Raw genomic sequence first — 21228 nt, 5'->3', positions numbered from 1 at the left:
AACTGAACGTCTCTAACCTCAGGTCATGTAGATACCTTGCAAACGGGGCGCGGAGAAATCCTGAGCACATAAGTTTGGTGTTTTGGGTTGGTGTTGGGGGGGGTGGTGTTGGGTTTGTGTGTTTTTGTGGTTTGTTTTGGTTTGTTGGGGTGTGTGTTGTTTTTGTTGGAGTCAAGCCATGATTGTGCATTTGCAGCTGCAGCCTTGAATTTCCCAGCGATTCCAAGCCAGACGCGGGCTCTGGTGCGCGGCCGCTGCCTGTCACAGCGCAGCGCTGGCACCACCTCGGGTTGCCGTCCCGCCTGTTGCCGCTGGGAGGCGCGCACGGCCCGCTGGGAGCGCTCAGGGAAGCCCCAGCCACGGCTGGGCCAGGGCGGAGGGAGGGAGGAGGAGGAGGAGGCGCGGCCGGGGGGCGGAGCAGCCGCTGCCATGGGCTCAGCCGGGGACCGCCGGGGTGATGCTGCGGCCGGAGGAGCTTCCGCTGCCGGGGGCCGCCGCTGAGGAGAGTGGAGCAGAGCGCGGCGGCTCGCCCGCTGCCTGACCCCGCCACCGGGGTTAAAGAGGTAGGCCCGGAGCAGGGCGGGTGGGGAGCGGCGGGCAGGGGCTGCCCCGGCCTGGGGCCGGCCTCATCAGCACCCCTTGAGGCGGGGGCTCCGCTGTACCCCTGGGCAGGGGCCGGCTGAGCCCCCGGGTGGCGGCTCCCAGTGCAGGGCACGGCCGCCATGGGCCGGTCATCCCCGCTGCGCGGCCCCGCCGCCCGTTAGAGGCTGCTGGGGTCACTTCCCCGGGTGGATGCATGCATGGATGCATCAGCAGCTCTCGGGCTCGCCTTGTCCCCGAGCCGCGGAGGTCCTGCCCCTCTGCCCTGCGCCATTTGGGAAGGGCTGTGCGAGAGGCTCCGTCCTGCCCGGCTCCGGTGCTCCCGAGGCTTGAGCTGTTCGCTAGGGCGCGGGGTGTTCGCGTTCCTTCTGGCTGAGGTGGGCCTCGACTTTGGGTCTCCCGTGTGTGGGATGCGGTGTTGGGTAAAACTGAGCTGGTGCTGAGCTCCTGAGGAGCTGAGGAAGTGTTTCTGTGCTCTTTTGTAAGTGACTATGGCCCGCGGCTGCTACCCTGTTTCTTGCTTCTTGCGGAAACCAAGTCTGCTGGTGACTGTAAGATCAGAGAGCTGATGATGAAGTGGAATGATGCTTAGTTTGAGGGTCCTAGGTGCGGGTAGTTAGGAGATGCTAACTGTTTAGCTCCGTGAGGTTGGTGACAGCGGTGATCTTGCAGACTGTCACCATCCTGGTGATGGATAGGGGACGCTTGAGATCCCTGAAGGCAAAGAGGGAGGTTTTGAAGTTGCACACTGTAGGCTAAGACACTCCCCCACCCCTCAAAAACAGAAGAAGGCTACAAGACAAGAGAGTGTTTGCGGGTATCCCCCTTCCTAACCTGTAGGTAGCTGCTATCCCACTGAGCCTGCTGCTGGTGGAAAGCGAGTAACATTCTCTTTGGGCAGATCATCTAAAATCTTTTCTTGTCAAGATAAAAGACTCTTTGAAATCAGTCCTTAAAACAGCTTCCCCTCACCCCTCCCTTCGTTTTGGCAGTTAAATTCTGATACGATTTATTTTTGTCTCTATGAAGAAAAGAAAAAATTAGAAACTCTTGTTGTTTCACTATTCAGAGACTTTTTTCCTATGCCTCTCCCTTGATACCATCACAACATCAATTTCACCTCTCCATCTGTGGCTGTCTGTGATTTGCAGCAAGTCAGACAGGTCCAAATCTTGGGATCTTTATTTTGGTTTTCTGTTCAGCATTTCCAAGGAGATGATATAACACTTTAGTCCATGATACCCACATAATTCTTGTGGTAAAACCACTGACAGCTCTTGTCTCACTTCTGGATTAAGATCTGCTTTATTAGTCACACATCTATACAGGGCCAGAAACAAGTAACAGTTACAAAAATGAATGTTTAAGCTTGATTAAGATGACAGGGCAAAGTGAAACACATAGCAGGGAATAAGTTTCATTAAAGTATTAGTTCATGTTAGCTGGATTCTGTTGGTTTCTTCAAGTGCCACTCATACTGCTGTTAAATAAGAAATAAAGAAGACATGCCAATGAGTAAAACAAGATTCCTGTGTAGCACTGTATGGCAGGCTGTGTGTTTCTGCAACGAAGTCCTAAGCCTGTTAGTTCTTAACAACAACAGAAACAACTTGTGTCCTTTGCTACTTGCAAGTCATTCTGTTCCCTTCAGGCACCTTCAGCTGAAAATAAACACCTGCTTTAATATTGCTCTCTCTTGACTCTCCCACATATTGGTAGCTTGCTCAAGGTAGGGATAACATTTTGGTATTTTCCTACTTGGGGATCAGTCACGTCTTTTGTGGAAGCATCTTCTTAAGCACCTCTTATTGTGGGCCTTGCCTTGCTGGCTCAGCTCTGTCATATACCCATGTTGTGGAAATGAGGGCTTTCAGTTCCTAATCCCAAAGAGTTGCCTTAGTTTTGCATTTTTAAGTTTCCTCCAGCATATAACTCCTCATTTTCATAGTGCTTTTTAATTTTGTGTAGCAGTTGTAGCAAATGAGACTACGATCACGATGAATGCAAAATAAGGTATTTGTGTAGGCCAGTCGATTTTGCTAAGTGAAAGCTTTCAAGCATATTTTGCACAATACATTTATCTGCTGTGAAATTCTTTAGTTTTACTATTTAAATCCTTGCCATTCTGCTCTATTTGCATCTCCTTATACACCGATTATTCTCCCTTTGTAGGTTTGGTTTTTTTTCAGTGCTCTGAAGCTGGTATAGGAGGCCATCACTGAAGACCCTATTAATTTTTGGCAATACTGAAATGTTCCTGCTGGGGTCTTTAATGTTATAAAGATCTGTGTGGTTTTCTGCTTTAGCTATTTTTAAAGTTTTCTATGCCTGCATTTCCATCTTAATGACATGCCAGGAGAGCACTTCACATTCCAACAAAGGCAGTGAACTTTTTGAGTGAAAGCAGGTGGCTTTTGGAAACCTTTGTAGAAGAGATTTAGTGCTGAATTTTCTTCTTCTCATGCTCCTTAATGCCGTGTGATAAGTTAGAGCACTGTATTCATAATCTGTGGGCCTGAACAGCTGACAATATAAAATACCTAGCCCAAATCTTTTTATCAAGGAGACAGGTCAGTGTTTAAAAGAAAAGAAGAGATCCCTGGGAAAAGCAAGTCAAATGTTATAAGGTATAACGGGAGCATAATGCTGAGGCAAAATGGAAGGAGAGATGGGGGGAGTTATAAAAGCTTATCTTAGGCTTGGAGTAAAGAGGGAGGAGTTCGCTGTTGAGAAACAAAGACCTTTAAAGGGAAGTGGTGAGAAAGAGATATTACCATGGGTACAGCATATAATACATAAAACAAGGTCTGAAAGGAAAGCTAACCTCAAGCTAGACTGCTTATTTCTTCCCTCTGAATTACAAAATGAAGTGACGATTTTAACTGTATTTTGTTTTCTGTCCATAAATAGGCGAATCAGTAGCAGATACATGGGAACATTAAAATGCCATCTGGAAGTAGTGCTGTTGTGCCTTTGGCTAAAGTTTTCATGATAAGTTAACACTGCTATTGAAAGATCCAGTGTCTCTTCCTCTTACTACCTGTTGTCTTTGTCAGCGCTAGCCTTAACATGGCTCTGTGATGAATTGAGCCAAACAACTGATGGGAGCTAAAATTACATGGCAAAGATATTAATGGTTGGTTTTTGACACAGAACAATTTCCTGATTCATTCCACTGTGTGTGTCCCCTTGTACAAAGGGTTGGCTTTAGGGTGTGAATGATGGAAAAGGGTAGGCTACTTCTACTGCCAATGCCAGCTTATAGAATTTTAAGGTGATTGTGAAACTACAATCTTAACCAAAAAACACCTGCCACCCCATATTTTCATCATATCTTTGAAAAGTGTTCAGTGGGTTTTATTTCAGATCTTAAATATACAGTGAGTTCTATAATCACCTGAAAGAAGCTTGTATGGTCTGGTCTTGTTTAATAAGTACCTAATTACAGATGATGGTACATACATTGTTGATATTGCTATTTGCAACAGGCCCATCTTAACCATTTTGGATGGTGTCTTAAATACATTGAGCACTTAAAATGTTGTTTTACCATTCATATGGAACTGCTAAGTATTTGCAGTTGAGTCCTTTTTAAACATACTGTTTTGACTTTTTATGCCTAGTGTGCTTTTCTAGTGGCATGTCTTGAAGAAATAGTGTGAAGTGGTTTGTTTGCATCTATTTTCTATTGTTTCTTACTATTGTTGTCTTCTGTTGTATCTCAGGCTATGTAACACTCTAGCTCAGGACTGTGGATCTGTTTTGAATTAACTTGTTTTCAATGGTGTCAATAAACTTTGCTTCTGTCTCCTAACACATGCTACTCTATGACTCTATGTTTGAGTCTTTATGAACATGGTAAATATCAGATGCTCATGGTAAGTATTAGAAGGGCTCATAATGTCACCAAGCTACATGCCTGAAGTGTGTCTGCAACCTCAGTCAGAGCAGGGCACCCGTACACCTGAAGCAGCTTTGTTAAACGGATGTTTCTTTAATGGGTCATCTGCCAAATTAGTGGAACTGATACCTGCTGTATAGCCATGCTTTTAATGATTGCTCTCATCGAATGGCCTTTTCCAAGCTGTACATTTAATATTATTAAAATAAACAGGGGAAGCTCAGGTTAGATATAAGGAAGTTCTTTACTGTGAGGGTGGTGAGGCACTGGCACAGGTTGCCTAAAGAAGTGGTAAATGCTCCATCCCTGACGCTGTGCTCAAGGCCAGGTTGGACAGAGCCTTGGGTGACGTGGTTTAGTGTGAGGCATCCCTTCCCATGGCAGGGGGTTGGAACTGGATGCTCTTAAGATCCTTCCCATCCCAACCCATTCTGTGATTCTATGATATCAATTTTGGACTGTCTCTTTACGCTAACCGCACTAGTCCTGAACTGTGTCAGTGTCCAGGCCTGTGAAGCTGACTGCTCAGGCTTGCCAGGAAACGTCGGGAGCTTGGTAGAATTGTTTGAAAAGAATGCATTTTCCTGCTGTTTAGCAGGGATCCTGTTTAGAGTTAACCTGGGTGCAGGGGGGGGGAAGAGTGCTCTTTCTTGCCGAGGAGAAACTTGGATGTGGAAATTCCGTTGCAGTGACAGCACCAGTGCTGGGTTGGTGCAGAAGCTTCCTCCAGGAGCACCCCTATACCCGAGATCCTTCCCTCAAACCCATTCTGTTGCAGATGGCTGCAAGTAGCTCTCCAGAGGCGCAACATCACCTTCTTTGAGCTGGAAAGCTGACTCAGGCTCTGTAGGGAATGACTTTTTCTCCACTTACATCGAATACGTTTTAGAATGTAAAAGAGGAGTGACAGGCCAGTGAGCATCTTCAGTCCCTGCAAAGCGCCTTTTGTGAATGTGTACGTGCTGCTTTTAACACTTGCTTCAAACAAGAGCCTTGTGGTTTCCATTCCAACACTTGCTGATAAAGCACATTTGTTTTCTTCCCTGTTCTTCCTCTTCCACCCTTTCTTCTATCTAATGCCTTCCCATGATAGCAACTCCCTCTGCTGGGCCGTTCCACACAGGAGCTGTACCTGTTTTGGGAGCTCCTTGGGCACTTTTAAGAATGGCAAAACCCATTCTGGAGTTCCCCCACTGAAGGCTGCCTGGATGATGGTGTCCATGGCAAAATAACTGTTGGATTGACACCTGCAGTTTGAATTTCACAGCCGACTCTGGCTTCCTTCACTTTACCACCAGGTGAAAGGAGGCGAGGCCCCCGCCGGGGCTCTGTGCCTGTCTCGCTGCCCGCAGGTGAAGGAAAGGGAGCTGCCCATGGCGGAGCCGCTGAGGAGGCCGGAGGAGCGCGGCGGGACAGCAGCCCCGCACGGTACGTGTCCGGCAGGCGGCGGCGGCGCGCGCGGGGCCGCCATCTTGGCAGCGCGGCCGCCGCGGGGAAGGGCTGCGGGGAGCCTCGCCCGCCAGGTGGCGCTCGGGCGGGTGCAGGTGGGTGCGAGCGGCCCGCGCCTCATGGCGGCCCGGCCGCAGGGCGGGGAGCTCGGGAGCGGTTCAACGGCGCCAGTGCTGCCCTCCCCGCGCTCCGTCATGAAACCCGCCGGGAGGGAGCAGCAGTGCTGTGGCAGCGGCGCTGTTCTGCCCGGGCACGCACTTAGGTGTAGCGGTCACACCAGGCGCAAAGCGCGGCCTGTGCCTGGTGCCGGGGTTGTGTCAGCGAAGGGCCTGCCCTCAGGGTGTGAGAGGTTGGTGCGGGTGCAGTGACTGACTGGGGATCGCGGGTTAACGACGGGGTGGCTGATGGCTGTAAAACGCTTTAGCACGCCCATTATCCTCGCCGTTGTCACTGCCTGTTTGGATATACCGACTAGAGCAAGAGAGGTGTGTTACTGTTCAGCTTACCTCAGGCTTTCTGCTTAAAGTGCTGTCTGAAGGCTACCTGAGCGATAGTGTCCAAATAACAGAGGGGAGTTTTGCAGTCAAGTTTTCTTTCCTTCCTCCGGCTAAACCCATAAGATTAGGTAGAGGAGCTGCTAATGCATTTTAACCCTTTCCAAGTGTTTCATGGAGTGCTAGTTTAGAGCATGGACGAAGTTTGCCTAGAGGGTTTCCTCTTATCTGTTAGTACTTACCACAATGTTTTTCTTCCATCTCCAAGCATCTTGTGCAATGCCTGTTGTGTTACTGGCAGCTGCAATGGTTGCTAATTGCATTGAATGCACTTCTGATGGCAGGAAGTGACCAGCATCTCCTTGGGCACTTGTTGCCTATGAGCTATTCTGTTGGATGATTACTAGGAATTGCAGAGATAAATGGATTGAGACAGGATAAAGTGAAGCAGATAAGAAAAGTATGTGGCTAGTGTTTCTTAGGCAATTGAAGTTTCCTGGCTTTATTCTTCCCTGCTTTAGTGCAAACGAAAGACATTGGTATGCTGGTCTTTCTGCACGTTGTCTTCTGTACACAGAACAAATACCGATATTGCCTCCTAAGCCTTTTTCCGCTTTTCTGTTCCTGTATTCCAGCGTTGTTTGGTGAAAAGACGGAACTCTTAAGTCATAGGTGGCTCCAAAGCATCCTGGTGTGGGCTGCAAGAGCCCATTGAAAACTCAAATGAACATGTTGGGCAGCTTATGCAAAATATCATAAGCTAGTTAATTATTAATATTCTGTGATTATGGAACAGATCTTCCTTGCACCTTGGATGTGAATTCTGCCCAAGAGAATTGAGGCCGTAATCCTTGTTCCAGGCAAAATCAGTTAGTAATAGAATCAGTTATTAATCTTTTTCTGACTTCCGTCAGAAGTTTCTGGTTTTGTCGTTGATGTGTCTTGCTTATGGAAAGGAGGCATCATTGCTTCCAGAAGGAGTTGACATTGAGTGGAAAGAAACAAAAGCTTGGCTTATCAAAGTCTCACATGGTTAGCAGGGGACTTAAAAGGAGAAATAGCTTCCTAGTAAGAATAGTTCAATATTGTTGGCTGTTTGAGCAGTTCTTTTTTCCATTCAGCTTTTGACAAAAATAGCTATAACGGAACATGTGAACCTCAGAGCATGCCACCTCTTTTTTGATGTATCTTGGCTTACATTTGTTAGCTTTAGATTCTCTAGTATGGCACATTTAGTCTGTGCAAAATGTAGAATACAGGAGATTGGCTTCTTGGGCCCCAAAAATCCTTTGACTTCATTCCTGAAAGACGATGATTGCTTCAGTGATACTACATTGCTTGCTCAAAGCAAGTGGTTGAATCAATAGCTCTTCACTGCTGATCATATTCTGTCTGATTTACTGTTAAGTTCATTCACTCAATTCTTCTGTTTGAGAGCTCACGCTAAGATTTTGAATGTACCTTATGCTTTTTCCTGTCAATCAGACATGCACCTTACAGTTTTGGCTTCAGAGTAAGGAAGATACTCAGCTTGTTCAGATGGATTCAGATTCTTCTTCCTGGCAAGAGAAGTCTCACAACCTTTTCTGCAAAAAACACTAACCTAGTTTCAACACACTATCTTTGCATTGCCCCTGAAAACATGTTTCCACAACCTGCAGGCTGTGAATAATTCCCTGCTATGCAGATTATTGACCTTATCTGGGAACATCAAAGCACTGCAGTCAGTATGCTGATTCTGTACCTACAATGGAAGGTTCCTTTCAGCAGTACATCAAGTGGTATTTGGGAATCTGATAAATATAATGCAGTGTTTGAACTGATTCCAGGTTCTGTGCCTAGCAAGAGTTTGGTCTTTTGTCTATGCCAGTGAAAGTCAAGAGGAATCTTGCTTTTCTCAACTGGGCATTCTATACAGTATTCACACAGGGGGATTTGGCTTTTCTCCTTTGAGCCTGCTGCTGCTTTTCACTTACAAGCACTCTTGATGCATACATTCGAATAGTGCAATGAGGAAAAACCTGGGTCCTCAGTGCTAGGAAGACAAAATGCTATTCCCAGTGTTGTACTGTTGTACCCAGATGGCACAGCACTGAAAATGGACACTTGTACAGTAGGTAAGTTCCAATGACAGTGTAAATGCAGCTCAGCATGCCTCACATTTGCCACAGAGGGAGCAGCTTGCAGAGAAGAGATTGTGCTAGAAGAATTTCAGTGCCCGTTAAATATAACTTTCTGTGATGTCTTCCTTACGGCACTGTCTTCAACAAAGTGAATTAATGTCTTTTAAGTGGCTTCAGAGCCTCTCAGGTGTAATTATCACATTGTGATTTTTTGTTTTTCTTCAACTGAGCTCTGATTTGAACCAGTGGCACAAAGGCAAAAGAAAAATATCATTGTAGTAACCAGACTTGTACATGCTGTTTTTTGTATTGTTTCCATGAGGCATTGTTGGTTACCTCTTTATGTATGATTCTTTGTGCTTCTTGTGTATCTTAAAGCATGATTGAAAATTACATCTATTCAGACATGCACAGCTGGGTTAGCTACATGTGGAAATTCACTACTTCCATTTCTTTGGCTCCTAGTCTTTGAAGAGGGTCTATGGATAGATACAAAATCTCTGCTTATATTTGATACTCCTCTTTTTTTCTTTAACACATATTCTACTGCCATCTACTCATCAGTTCATAAACCCGCAGGTTAGTGGTTCTCAAGATGTGGAACCTTCTTGCAGAACTAGTCCCATGGAAGTGATGTGTCCCTAGATCTTCCTTTATTATGGTTCCACAGACAAGCTGCTAAATGCTTATCTTTGTCTCCCTGACTTGCAGTTTGGGAACCTCCTCCCTAAGGCTCCAGGTGTGAAACCTGGTTTTGTCACTGAGGAAAAGAGGAAGAGGTTGTTTAGTTTGGTTTCCTGGGGCTAAGGTTTGCTGACTTCTCAGGAGCTTACTAGCATCAGTCTTCTCTTTTCTCATCAGTGTGCTCTTCAGTTTGCAGTGATTGCTTGTGATCCTTTTATTTTACTCTGTGTTAACATATGGGATCCAAGACTGAAAAAATAATATCAGGTCCTTTCAAAGAAGTCCCTGTGACAACTAGAATCTGTACAGTATCTTTGACTTGGTGTTCCAGCGACTTCTTTTGATTTTATTATTTTCCTGGGGAAAAAAAAAATAGCTTTTATTAAAGACCAAATAACAAGAATCTTGTTTACCTGGTGCAGATTGAACTGCAGTGTATGTATTTGAGGATCAGGTCCCACTGCCCTACATGCAATGTTCTTTTCCTGGTTTGTGTTCTAATTCACCATTCCTACTCTGGTTATGTTGTCTTCGAACTGACTTTGGTGCTGTTGATTTGCTGCCTCCTTGAGCTTATTCTTGCAGATGTAAACTAGAAGACAAAGCTCAATCAAACCTTCCCTCCTCACCCCCTCCTCCAATAGTGTAGTAAAATCGAGTGAGAAGAATACCTGTTTTTCCCAGAGACTGCTGTGCTCTGGTGTTTGTACAGAGCTAAATCTTCAGAAAGATAAAGAAAAATACATCGCACAGGGGGGAAATAAACCTTGTTTTATAATGTGGGGTTTCAGACCAGTCTTGCCTTCTCTGGCGCATGAGAGGTTGCTGTACCAAGAGAATCATTTCCCTTTGTCATGTGCTGACTCCTCTTGAACTCCTCTGTCGCTGTGGTTCTGCAGACTGCTGCAGAATTACTCTTCTTGAATCATATTTGCATATCATTTCCTTTCATCACAGGCTGCTTGCTGGAAGATCAGCTCTCCTGTGTCTTATATTGGTTTTTTGCTTTTTCCCTCAAAGAAAGATGGTTTAAATCTGTTCCATGCCTGCTCTGACCTTGTGTTGGCAGGTTTTGTACTGGATCTGTGCAGCATCTCCCTCTTTCTCACTAAGTCCCAAACTGTGTTTCTATTTAGAGTGGTTATCTAGCATTTAGCTGTAAGAGAGCCTATTCCCTGGTCCTTTCTGAAACCAGTATCAGCAGACAAGTTTGTTACCTTATGTTTGGAAATTTCAGGCTGAAATTTTAACCTGATGCAGTTTACCTGAGCATGAACCTCACCTCAGAAAGATCACCAATCTGCTTTCACATGTGCTTTATGATAGAGGAGAGTTTTTTTGCCTACCATTGATCAAAAGAATTCAGTAGAACAAGCCTGGAATTCATCTGCTTCAGCTCCTTTGTTATGTATTAATTCTGTATTTTTATTTAACATGAGGAAATACAAATCTAACTCCATTCACAGGGATCCTGCATGAGTGCCTGAGCTCCCTTGCTGTTGCCTATAAAGTGCATACAGACTGTCTGTGTATCCACTTGTGTTACTGCTGGCAGAGGTGTCTGTGTACGTATCTGGATGTAGTGTTGAGACAAGTAATACTGGAGATGCTGTTGGTTTGTTTGCAATAGAAAGCTACTAGTATTTTGATATGCCTGTTTGAGCGCCTGTTACAAAACACATGCAGTCATTCTGGTAATAAAAATACCATACAATCTTACTGTGAGTCATTCTATATGTATATAGCTTGGTGTATGCTCAGCTTTAAAAAACACAGCTTCTTAAAAACGCCAAACACAAATGAGTCATATGATCATCAGTACAATGCTAAGCATGCATTAGAGTTTATACAGCATGGTCCATGGATTAAATGATTTATAACAGGTATTTTTACCTTATTTGAGATTCTGGTTTATCTCAAATCTCAAAATGCCCAAAAAATTCCCTGCAGGATTAGTGCAATGCCAGAATCTCTCAATCTAGCTAAGCTTTCCTTACTCTTTCCTATAAAATTGAAGGAAGGATATCTTCTAGTTCAGTCTTTGGGACAGAAATGTCTTTTGAAGGGATCCTTGTTCCTCTGTGTTCTTTACATCTGTTAAAATGGTAAGCAGGACAGTTTTAATCCAGAAGAGAACCGAGACCTCCTATACTCCACTATAATTGAGAAAGAAAACTTGTGTATAAGTGGGCTCAGCTGCATCTCTTATTTCTCTTGTCGGTGTGTTGCAGCTCTGTTTTACAATTTAGAATGCCTGTTTGAGTGTTTTCTTGGGTTTTCTTTCATCTTTTTCCTTAAAGAGTTCTTCCCAGTTCTTGTCTTGTCCATCACTGTTGGCTTGTATGTCCCATTAGCTGTAGTGCTGTGTTTGGAGGTATATCTCACCTGCACCTGACAAAGCACTGGCAGTTTTTTCTGTAGGAAATTGGGTAATTCTTGCTGACACAACACTCAGCAGGATTTCAGATAAGGTTCAAGCTCTCCTATGGTTACCAGAAACAGTCTTGGTTGTAGTAGGTAACAAAAAACCCAAATATCTTTCCTGTATTAGGGCACTTGGCTATTGTGGGTGCTGACAGGTACTAGGGAGCAGAGGCTTTCTCTGTTGTGCCTATGCTATGTTGTGTGAAGAGTCTTGCTCTCCTGAATGCTGTTGAAGGCAAGATACTCTAAGTGGTGTACTCAAAGATCTGACTGTTTCTAAAACCTGATTGATAAGTAGCGTAAGTTGTCTCTTCTCCAGTAAAATCAAAGCATGAAGGATGGTCTAGAGGCAGTTTACATTGTAAATCCATCATTGCCTGTCATGTCTACAGTATTTCATAATAGAAAGTGGGTAATCTCTTGGGAGGAGTAGTGTGGAAATTTGTGGAGAAGAGGAAAGGATTTGACTCTAGTTTTGATGTGGGCATCCTGTCATCTACTGTTGGGTTTGGGTTGTTGTTTTGGTTGTTGTTTTGTTGTTGTTGTTGTCTCAGGGGTTCCTTGAGAAAGAAAGTTATTTTCCCAATCTGTCCTTTATAATATACTGCAAAAGGGTCCTGGTCGTGTCTGTTCTGAATAGGTGTTTGTTTTAAAACATTTGTATGAAAAAAATAATGAAATGAGAAAAATAGCATTTATCTGCAAGATCTGTCCTCATGTCAGATACTTTCTTTCATGCAGACCAGAAGTGATACATCAGAGATCCTGGATGAGACCTTTCCCCTGATTAAAGACAAGTGATGGAAATGAACCACATATGTGCCAAAGTGCATAAACTAGAGGTTTGTCCCTTTTATTAGAAAATTTACATCCTCCTTTTTATGTGTTTTGTAGGTCAACTGTCCGGGTATTTACATGGAGCACTTGGACGTTTATTGCTCTCTGTTGTCTTATGTCTGGTTTTAAATCAGTATGTTTGCTCATGGTTCAGCACATGTAAGTGCTTAGGGGTTTGGAACATCACTGAGTAATTTGTTGCTGTGGACTCTGCAATTCCTAATGGTAAATTAAAATCATTAGTTGTGGGTTTGCTGTTCATAATAATGCTAATAATGATAATGTGTTTTGTGGCTTGAAGGAGTATCTGAAACCATTTATAACTTAAAAAATTCAAGTCTCACATCAGTGCTGGACATCCCTATTTTAAGTTGTTGGTACGTAGTAGTGGAGAGATCTCTGAGCTTCCACCTTCTGTTGCATCTGCTTTAGTGTTTGTTGTATCCTGAATGAGGGAAGCCAGCATGACTCACTGAGGTGATGCCCTCACCATATTTAGTAAGCAGCATGATATAACTTGTGTCAAATGAGGGCAAGTTGGCCTCTGGGAAGAATATAACGAAAACATGATGAGATAAATTGTGTAATGCTTAAAATCAGTTTCAACTGACTCAAAGTGAAAGGAACCCAAGTGTTTGTAGCATTAAATCCAGATAGGCAGCATTCAAGCTTTAGGCTCTACCCTTGTACTAAGTAATATTCTCTAGTAAGGTTTATTGTGCCAGGAGGGACAGGGCAATTGACTTAACTTTCAGCAGGTTTTCTTTAAATGCAGTTCATTTTTTGTAGCTTGCATGTTTACACCTACATGTGGTAACTTATGAAACCAGTACTTATTTTATGGACTTAGCACCAGGAGAAAGCTTCAGACAGGAAACTGGGACAAGGCATTTTAGAACAAAAGTGGGAGTCAACTGATAGCCTGCTTAGAAACCTCTGCCTGGTTTTCATAACTGAGTACCCCAGTCCAAGAAGCAGCTAACGGGCTCTCAGCGTGCTTGACAATTTAGCCATACTTGAATGTGTACATCAGTTAGAGCTGTGAAAAATGAATCATGTTCCAAACCAACTGTTTCTGGAAGTGTCTCACCCATTTTGGTCTTTTTTTGCAAATGCCATGTTTATAGGTGGTTGGGAATTGGAAACAGGAAAATAAAACCCTAAACAAATACTGGTGCCAAAAGTATGGTAAGAACTCCTTAGTGGTTTTCCCCCCTCTGATACAGGGAAGGGAAAATAACCCAAACCTTCCTGATCCCATTCCCTTAGTACTGCTGTACAGACATAGTAATTTGGAATATGAAGAAAGCACCAGTCTTTGCGGGGCTATAGGCACCTTGAATAGTGCAGCAGAATTCTATTCAGAGGCTTTCTTGGTTATCAAGGGAAGGTAATACCTTGGTTGGCTCAGAGGCAGTTTTGCTCCTTAACATTACCAGCTGTAATTCAGGAATCTGAGAATACGAGATTCAATTGGCAATTTGAGCAGTAGTTAATGTTTTAATTATAACTTTTAAATTTAAAGTTTAGCATCCATGGGGATTTTCAAGGGAGAAATTAACTTGTACTCCCAAGAGTAAGAAAGGAAAGAACTGTTGTGTAATGGTTATATAGGATGAGAATCTGTTGGGGTTTAATTGTGAGGTTGCCACTGGTACGTTTTGAGCAATGAATTTACCTGTTCAGCCTCACCTTCCCCATGCCTAAAATGGGCAGTGCTCAACCTCTCAAAAAAAAGGTGAAGCTTAGTCATTATTGGAGAGTCTTTGCAAACTGTTCTGTATTGTAACAGATATATACACTGTTGTTTCTAGTTAGCTTTCCCTTATGGCTCAAATGTCAACTGAAACTGAAGACATGTATGTTTTAGGTCAATAATCCCTGACCCTTTTTTCACTTGTTATCATTTGTTTTGCTGTCTACTTCCTCCTACCACTTTGGCTGCTTTCTCACTCTCACCAGTAGTAGCAGTCTCTTTGTGGGTTCTGGAGAGCTTTTCACCTCCCTGCTGAAATGTTGCCAGACCTTTAGACACTATGCAAGTACTTACATACTCCCTGTGATGAGCAGGGAGCAAAAGTCTGCCCTTAGGTAAGGAGAAAAATTAGCCTTAGGTCATGACCACTGGTGGTTCTCATGGCTGTAACTATTTGTAGTCTGCTTCTGAGTATGTGCCCCTTGGATATTTATATTAGCAATAGCTCACTCTGAAATCTTGTTACAGCTTTTTCTTTGGCTTCTGATCTCTAGCTAGGGTAAGGTTGAAAAGCACAGATGCTTTTAATTTTCATTAGATATTTTTAATCTCTCCATAGGCATTTGTTAAAATGGGTTGCACACCATTTTCCCCCTTGAAGAGCAAGTGCTTGAAGCAGAGAAGAGCCGTGGCACCGTTCTTAATGCAGTTTGCAAATTACTTCAGTGTGCAATTGTCTCGTCGTTGAAAAATGTGAGTATTTTTAAAGTTGCTTCTGGCAGTTGGGGGAGTGATGTTAAATACCCTTTTCTCTATCAAATGTGCTCTTAACAGCAAAATAGTTCCGCACTAATTTTTTAGGATCTTTGCATTTTGCTCCTGAATGAAAGCATTTTGTCTGTATATGCATATGCAAATAGGAAGCTTATTATGCATCATCTTGCAGTGAGAGACATATGCAGGGATTGTTCTTTCTGTTTAGTCTTTGGTTTTATGTCAGTTATGTCAAAATTACTTTATAGGGTCATTCATGGATGAGCACTAGAGGGGGGTGAGGACTCTTTCAGTGAGGTTTAGGGTTATTTGCCTATAGAGGAGGAATGCTAGGTGTCAGGGATAATGAGATCTGATGTAGACTCAAGGAAGCTTCATCCTTTCTGTCCGTATTCTTTTCCAAGAATGTCTTCACACCTCTTGCATTTACACTCTGTTTTCCTTCTCTAAGCTCCCAGGTCATTCTCTAAATCTACTGTTCCCCAATTCATTGCAGTTTCCAGTTAGCCTTTTCTGAACTCATCCCTTCATTCCTCCATCTCCATGTGGTATCTACCTTGTTTTCAGTCTGGGCATATCTCTAGCAGGGGCTTTGTTCTAGTCTCAGCTACTTCCCTGAATTCTTTTCTGCCATCATGTTTCCCTCCTCATTTTATTTCAGGGTGCTTCGTACCAGTGCACATAATACTGGCTAGGCAGTAATACACAGGTACTGGTGAGCATGTAGCTACAGCTGAACCACTTTCTGTTTTGTTGGGTGTCACAGCAAGCTCTGGAAGCCTCAGTTGCAGGAAAAGTCCAGTTCAGTTTCTGCAGATCCAGAACAAGCTGGAACTGTTTAAGGAGGATAATGACTCTTCAGTTTGGTTAACAGGGTTGTGGACAGGAGATGGTGCATTCTGATTTCATCTTCAGCCTTCAGACTCTAGTGAATCTTTAGAAAACCATAGTTTATATAGACTCAGTAGTTGTAAGTTGGCCAAACTTCATATTTTCATAGGAATGGGAAAATATGTCCCTGATATGAGGGTAGTGCACTGCCAATTTAAAATCTCTTCTGTAGCTCATGAAGGCATTGGAGCTTTTCAGAAGAGCAGAACAACATATACTTTTCCTTAATTTCATTATCTGAATTGGCTTGGTTTTGTTCCGTGAAACTTTCCAGAAATGTTAAATCTGCAGCAGATATCCAGTCTGGAAAATACATCAAAGCTGGAAGTTCTACAAGGTTGGGCTGCCTATACAAATAATGTTGTGCAAGTGGGACGCCAGTAAGAATGTGGGGAAAACCAGACTATTGACTCAGAAGCTGGCTTGAGTTGGGCTTGAAGACAGTGTAGTGGTTTCCATTTTCTTTTCTTTATAATTACAAAGAAAAATTTTGAAATATTGTATAATTGTGTATTCATGCTTGAAGGCATCTTGGAATGACGATGTTAGAGAAAAATAAACAGGGAATGGTGTAGCTTCCTACTGTACTGGTCTTCTCTCTCCCTGCCTCCCTCCCTTCCTACCATCCTTTTCCCCCAGAATAGTACAACTAGAAAGCACAATGAGAGAGGTAACAAGGTTGTGTGCAGAAATGCTCCCAGTGATTCTATGAGCACAGATGGAAAGTTCTCTCACAGAAACTTCTAAACAGAGGAAGAGTCAGCCTGAAGGAAGACAGGAATGGGTAGGATAAGCATTTGTGAAGCTGTTCAATATGTGGAGCAGGTGAATAGAGAATGGTCATTCATGCCCATAATTCAAGAGCTAGGCTCTTCCAATGAAATTAGCAGCAGGCAGGTTCACAGTACAAAAAGAGAGGTACTTATTTCCATCATGTATTAATATGCGATGGAACTTAGGTCCACAGGGTGCTATATATTCCCAAAGCAATTAGACAAATTCATTGGCAAAAAATCCAACAATGGATATTAAAGTATCTATTCTTCAACCACAAATTCTTGAAGACTGGGAAATAAGTTTGTCTATTTACCCTTCAAAACTTCCCCTAGGCAGTGCCTTCCACTGGTTACCACTTAAGAGGGATTATTTGGCTGCAAGGGCCTTTGAATGATGCAGTATAACTGCTTGTTAATAGCTTGTACATTGTGGTTCTCACTGTAAATTCTGGCTCTTAATGACAATGCTTTGTGTGGGTACAGAATTATTCACTTCCAGCAGAAGTGAGTGTGTGGGACAGGACAATTGTTTGTCAATGGAGTTTGAATTTCTACAGTAACTTTCCTTTTGACTTGGCTGTTGCCTGAAACCGTATTAAGATCCCTGCCAACTATCCAAATGTCACTACTCTCTCCAGATCTGTTTTTTTCTTCTTTCTTTCTTCCATCCCTTTTCTTCTTGCCATTTTAAAATTAGGGCTGTCCTGACCATTTTTGTGGGTGACTTGAACTTGTTCTGAAATGACAGTATTCAGTTTGTGTATCATCTCTCCGTAGCTTTGACCGGACTAGTTTGAGAGTGCCCCTTTCTCTGAGTATGCGTGTTTATATGTATTTCAGCTAAGTTTTTCCCACTTCTAGTTAAACACAGATGCTATTTTAAATGTAAGGGAAATCTTACTTTTAGTGTTTTGCAATTATATTTTAAGATGCAGAAAAATCCAGTAATGTTTGTCTTTTTTATCTTTCACTGTGGTTTTGGTGTATTCAGAAAGTTGTTTCATGTAGACTTCCAGTGCACAGCAGCACTGGGAAAGGTATCTGACCTGTAAGAGAAAAGGAAGTAATCAGAATTCACTCTTTGTGTTAGGAATATCCAGAGGTAGTGTGTAAAAAAAATGACCTTATACTAAATATAAATTACAAATATGCCTGGGTAAGCCTGACAGGTTATAAGAATGTAACACCTCCTGAGGGAATAGAAGAGAGGAAATAACTTCCTCTTGTGCAGTTTGCAGCTCTGTGGAGGCAAAGCTTTCCTTTTGTAAAGCTTGAACTTTGTAGGGGAGAAACTGTGATTCCAAACCTTTTATTCCAAGATGTGATCTGTTCCCTGGCTGAATGGGGTGCAGCAACTTTAGAAAAAGGATGGGAAATCTGGTTTAGCATGTATCTTTTCCAGTGGAAGAAAACCGAGTGTCAGCATCTCTTGCTTTCTGTCATACATCTTGTGATAGCTGGCATTTTCTTAAAGCCAGACATTTTCTTTCAATGTCATTGGCTGAGAATCTTGTCAAATATTTCTCTTTAGAGTAATTTTTAACCCTTGTATAGCTGCAGGGAAAGGCTGATAGAAATTCTCATGCTGATGGTATGAGGAAAAAGTGCACGTTTTAGATTGATTTTCTTGGAGGCTTTTTAATTGTCTTTTCCTTTCTGATTTTGTAATCTCTAGAACAGCAGCTGCTTCTCTGAGGTAGGGTTTTGCTGTCTTGTTTTGGCTAAGGGTTTTTCTGACGCCTGCAGTAGATCCTGACAAAGTGAACTGGGAAACTGATAATGGTATATGTGGCTTTCTGTGTGGCATGTCCTTAATTCATCTTAGCTCAGTAATAAGCAAAACTTATAGATGAATTCTGACTAAAGTAGCTAGGAAAGAGACCTGTACTTAACAGTTCTTTTCTGTGGTTCCCAGTGTAAAGAGTGGAGGTGGACACAGACTTTCTGGCTGCAGTCTCCATAGATTCATCCCCTGAGAGAAGAAAGCTCAGGACTAAGGAGCTGTGTAGGGTTAAGGTTTTGTGTACTGTAGAAGACAGCTGGCTGGGTTTGAATTCTCATAAAGAAATCTTAACAAAAATAAAGCACTGGAACAAGAAATTTTTCCTATATTGAAACTGCATTTCTTTAACTTCTGCAGATCATCCTCCAAATGTAACTTGACATAGTTTCAGCTTCACTATTTGTTATATATTACCAATTTCTTTTCTTGAAAACTCTGAAGCAGCACATATTGAGATTTCTGTTACTGTCTCTGCCACTGACAAGGTGTGATCACATATATGTCATGCTACTTCTCTGTGTCCTAATTTACCTCACAAGATAATGTTTGGTGTTTCCAAAATGCTACGAGATTTTTCTGACAGCCGTGGAGAAAAATATTTGCTAAATTATTACTCAAACATACCAGATGGGAAAGATGAGAAGAGAGAAAATAGAGCAGAGTATTTAAAAACTGGTGGTATACTATGTTCAGATTTAAAACTCATTAATTTTCTAGTGCTAGATACTACCAGCCTTTTTTTAATGTTGGGAAAAATAACATGTACTTAAAGAATAGTTAAGAACTATGGGTCTATGTTCAGCTTATTTTACCTGAAGCTTGTGCTTGAAGTCTGTCCAGTTCCATTCTGATTTGGACTGATTCATTAACTGGTTTGGGAGCCCCAGAGGTAACACTGGTGTTGTGTTGAAAGATGCCACTTAAAAAGGTGAAGTTTCAAGCAAGGGGATGCAATAGGCTCAGAAGTCAAGATTTCAGCTACCCATGGCCTTAGCCCTCATTCACCCAGTGCTTTGAGGGAGCACAGTTCCCAGAGGGAAGCCAGGGTTTCTTGACAGTTTCCTGAGCTTGGGGTAAAGTGAAAGAATTTGGCAGAGGTTACAGCCCTGTCCTTGGGCATCCAGCTGTGCCACTGGTCTGGGGAGGCAGATGAGAGTGGTTGGGGTTGAACACTACATGTACACATGCACACAGCTGTGTATTGAGAACATCAGGAAAGCTGGGGAGAAGTGGAAGCTTGGCCTGTTGGCTCCAGCAGGCACACATACAACACTGTTGACAATAAATGCAGTTTTCAAGTGTGCACAAACAGAAGTCAAGTAGAAAATACTGCCTGTTCCCACTTGAGCCAGTCTTGTTTGAATGCACTTCAAGCAGGTATAAGAAGTTTTTGCAGTAGAATTGTCATTGTTAGACTGTGCAAAGCAGGACAGCACAGAGGGACAGAAATAAGGATTTGCGCAGCTCGTGTTCTGAGTCATATCCAGAGTGATGGGGAGAAACCATAGTTCCTGTAGAGAGCAGTTTGTGCAATAGATCTCTTTTACTAAGCTGGTGCCACTTAGGGGAGACATCAGCTTTGAATTGAGCCATCATGTGAAATGGTAGGAGGAAACAAAAATTCTCTGGTTTATGTGCAACAAAGAAGTTAAAATAACAGTCCAGATTCTCTTTTTTTAATCAGTGCTAAGATTGGCTCCTGACTTCCTGTTCTCTGATGGGAAGGGATTAGGCCCTTTATATTTTGAAAGAGACTGAGCCAAATCCTGCTGCAAAATTCCAGTACTGGCATCAAATGGATGAATAAAAACAGTTAGGAAAAACTTGGTTTGTCAGAAAGCCACCTTCATTAGTGCTCTCATCGCTTTTCTTTCATAGAAATTGTTTTTAAGCTGTAATTGCATCTCACTGACAAAAGCTTCTGGCTACATATGTAAAGATTTGTAAAAGACTGCCTTTCTGTAAGCTGTATAATCTGTGCCAGAAAATAGAAACCCAGGCTCTGCATGTAAAGAGCTCCTCCTCCAGAGCTCAGTTTCAGTGACTATTGGGTAATATTGTTGAGCTTTGCACATACTCTGCAGTACGTGGTTTACTTGGCTTAATGCTTGCTCTTGAAAGGCAGGAAAAAATCTTCCTTCAGAAATGTTTTACATAACCTTGCCCTGCACAGAGTTAAAGTGAATTAGTTACAGGAAAGACACGAGCTGGTGCCAGTGAAATAGGTGGTAAATGTGTCTTCACCCTCCCTTTTTCTTACTTCCCTTTTGCCAGCTCCTGTAAGGAATGCAGTGGCTACTGCTCCACTATTGATTTAAGCATTTGCATGTTATACATTGCAGCTCTGCTGTGGCCTGTCTTCTGGGGCAATACAGGATGTCTGCAGCTGTATCAGGTTTTCTGTTTGTACTTGCATTTCTGTCTTCCATATGAGGCTGTGTTGTTACATACACTGTTAAACAGGATTGTGTGCATTCAGTGTTACAAAACAACGCCTGGAAAATACTCCCCGTTCCCAATCCCAGAGGTTCAGGGTTATTGTTCATAAACCTGTGCTGGGTGGCTGTCGATTCTTAAAAACCCCAGAGCAATAAAATAATAAAAGCTAAAACTTGGCTGCTGTGTCTCCAGCATGAATAGCCTGGGGGCAGCAGAGCAGCACATGGTGAGAGATGCTGTTGGGTCCCTTTATTAGCAGCATTACCTGTCTGGATTTTTCTGACAACATCCTCATTTTTTTGTTACACGCGTACTGTTATGCATCTTTTTTAAAGAGAAATTAACCACATTTTCCAA

The 21228-nt window shown here is 42.8% G+C and overlaps 1 long non-coding RNA gene across 2 annotated transcripts in view; it reads left to right on the top strand.

Moving 5' to 3' along the window:
• The window catches only part of LOC133224223 (uncharacterized), a 39537-nt gene continuing 18309 nt past the window's right edge, over nt 1-21228 (top strand). Inside the window, exons 1-3 of one of the 2 annotated variants that reach the window (XR_009728791.1) lie at nt 1-22; nt 12417-12517; nt 14828-14961. This is a non-coding gene — a long non-coding RNA (uncharacterized LOC133224223). Of the gene's footprint in view, nt 23-5965; nt 6046-12416; nt 12518-14827; nt 14962-21228 lie in introns of those variants that run through there. The other variant, XR_009728790.1, reaches the window with a different exon arrangement.

The sequence above is a fragment of the Neopsephotus bourkii genome, unplaced genomic scaffold (genome assembly GCF_033783945.1).
Source record: "Neopsephotus bourkii isolate Nb327-2 ecotype Australia unplaced genomic scaffold, CSIRO-AGI_Nbou_v1 NB_1663, whole genome shotgun sequence".
NCBI classification, from domain to species: Eukaryota; Metazoa; Chordata; class Aves; order Psittaciformes; family Psittacidae; genus Neopsephotus; species Neopsephotus bourkii.
Note: the sequence above shows the minus strand (reverse complement) of the source record. Positions and strands in the feature narration are given on the sequence as shown.